Consider the following 2,939-nt stretch of genomic DNA (forward strand, 5'->3'; position numbering starts at 1 on the left):
TCATGTGAAACTATGATATCCTCTCAATTTGTAATTTGTAGGTACCTTTTTGGTTAACTTTTCGGTTTTTTTAAATAATTATTCTTTTGTAATGTAATTGTATATAACTAGTTTTAGCTATATCAAGACATGTTCATTCCAAAAAGGAAATGCCAATCAAAAGTAGAAACTATGCTACATGCTATTTGATAGGGTCTTTAAAATAGTTGACATCTCACTCTTATGATTCTTCAATTTTGAGAATTTGACATGTTATTGTGTCCATGTTGAATTTCCAAAAAATAGCACATTCTCATGGAAAAACAAATAACAAGATTCAACATGGACATAATAACATGTAGAGCGAACATATCCTCTACAAAATGGCTTCATGTTGAGATCAAAATCTTTTATAACAGCTTGAATTTCTGGTGATTCAGTTGTAGAACGAACATATCCTCTCTTACGAAAAAAATTTGCAATGTGTCGCTCTATGATGATGAATTATTTTCAACGTGCCTACTCAAACTCACATGCTGGCTTGTTTGTAACGCTCGTCTACATAGATAAAAAATATAATGATTTATATTCAATGATCAATCTTGTAGGTGCTAGCAAATAATTAATCTTTAAAAATTACCATCAGATCCAAAAAAATAACATCATCATCCCAGTCAGATGCTGTTGTAAAATATGGAAACCCAAACCTTTGTAGATACTTCACGCTTAGTGCATATATCTCCTACAAGTTCTCAAATAAACAATTTATAGATAATTATTAAATGGTTACATGATACTAAATTCAATAACAAAGAACGAAGATAGCAAACCTCTAGAGCAGAATCCATAGCAGAGAATGGGATACTAGTGTAGAATATGGGGCACTAGTGTAAAATACATGTGAGAAGGGAGAATTTTCACAAATATTGGTATGAGCATTGAGTGCTATCAGCTAAGAATGAACATTAATCTTGTTACACTAAACGTCAGAGGCCACATTGAATACGTGTTGCAACGAAGAGAATAGAGGCAGAAGCCATCTCCTTAGCAAATTTGATGCTTTCACAGCATTCAAGAAACTCACGCTCTTCCACAGTAATCCAAGTTGAGGATTTTCTGCAAGGTCGTGCGACTTGTGATAATAATATGTCACCTTACTCAGATAGGATTGTCATTTTGTGTAACCTAAACAGTAAGAAATTTATTGTGAATTAAAAACATAATTAGTCAATTTTTTTATAAGATTCATATAAACTAATAAAATATTAAAAAATTAATAGACATAACTTTTCAGGAGGATGTTGTTTTGCCTGTGAGATTTTCTGTTATAGATGAATTCCAATAGTTAACAAACCAAATAACATAATATCTATTATAGCATTTAACAATTTAAAATAGACGTAAATTTAAACAAAAATAAAAAAACATTAATTTTGATTCACTTCACATACCCTAATTCAAATAGTCCTCCATATCAAAATAAATTAAACTACACTAACATACAATTTTTGCATAAAATAGTAGCCATCAAAACTAAGAGTTAATACTGAAATTAATTGGTTGATCTACAAAACTGTAAAATTGGGATGATAAATTAAAAACAAAAGACAAATGCAAAATAGACATAAATATATTACTTTTAACTATTAGACTTACATGAATTTAATTATTAATTAGTAATTAAATTAGTTAATATTCCAATTAATCATAGTTAGTAGTTTATAGAATTAGTTAAAGCTATAAATATGTACTCTCTTTGTACTATTCCAACTAATGCATATTGTGAATTAAACATTGGAACTGCATTTTTCCAGAAAGACTACTGTTCACACCCTGGGTCGAGCTATCCGATCCGGGATGTTCAGTAATAAAGCAACCAACCTCCTCAGGTCAGGCTATCCGACCTCTTCTCAAAGAGGTCGGTCAAATCGACAGGAAAGCCCAGTAAGGGATCCAAATAGAGGAACACAACCCAAATCCAAAGGCAGTCCAAGCCTATAGAGATAAGGGCGGTTCCTTTGAAGATAAGCTGATCTCAACTCAAAGATAAGATAAGATAAGATAACTAACTTATCTTATCTAATAAGGGTCACTCTACACCAATATAAATACACTGGAGCACCCAGGTATAACTCATACTCTGATTCTAATAAAAACCTGTTTAATACCCATGCTAACTTAAGCATCGGAGTCTCTTGCAGGTACCCCCCACCTTCCGGTGATCAAAGATCAGCAGTGCAGCCAGTCCAACAAGTCAGACATGACAGCTCCGGCCGCCACCCATCAGCCGGACACGTCATCTCCGACCCATACAGAAGATCTCGTCCGAGATCGACCTACAGTTTCAGGTAACCCTCGGAACATTAGCGCCATTGCCGGGGACCTGGAAGTCATCCCATCACCATGGCGGACGACCATGACAACGACCACGATTCGGATTTAGAGGATAGAACACCGCACAAAAACGCGGACACTACACTGAAAGATACCCCGGAATCTAACAGGGACAAAAACTCATCGAATCCAGGGGTGATAGAAGCACTTCAAGATCGTTTAAAGCAACTTGAAAAAGAAACCCAGCACCAACGAGAAGTTGGGAAGGATCTACAAAGAGAGGTAAGGCGACGCCGAGAATTAGAAGATAAACTTTTAAAACTCGAGGCCGATCTCAAAGCCAAAGCTACTCGGACCACCCCTGAGGATAACTCTCGTAAAGATCAAGATCCATTCACTAGAGAAATTGATGAGCGGATAATTTATACGCTTTTTGGCATTGTTTTTAGTAGGTTTTTAGTAGAATCTAGTTACTTTTAGGGATGTTTTCATTAGTTTTTATGTTAAATTCACATTTCTGGACTTCACTATGAGTTTGTGTGTTTTTCTGTGATTTCAGGTATTTTCTGGCTGAAATTGAGGGACTTGAGCAAAAATCAGATTCAGAGGTTGAAGAAGGACTACTG

The sequence above is a fragment of the Arachis ipaensis genome, chromosome B5 (assembly GCF_059453495.1).
Source record: "Arachis ipaensis isolate K30076 ecotype BB chromosome B5, ASM5945349v1, whole genome shotgun sequence".
Lineage (NCBI taxonomy): Eukaryota > Viridiplantae > Streptophyta > Magnoliopsida > Fabales > Fabaceae > Arachis > Arachis ipaensis.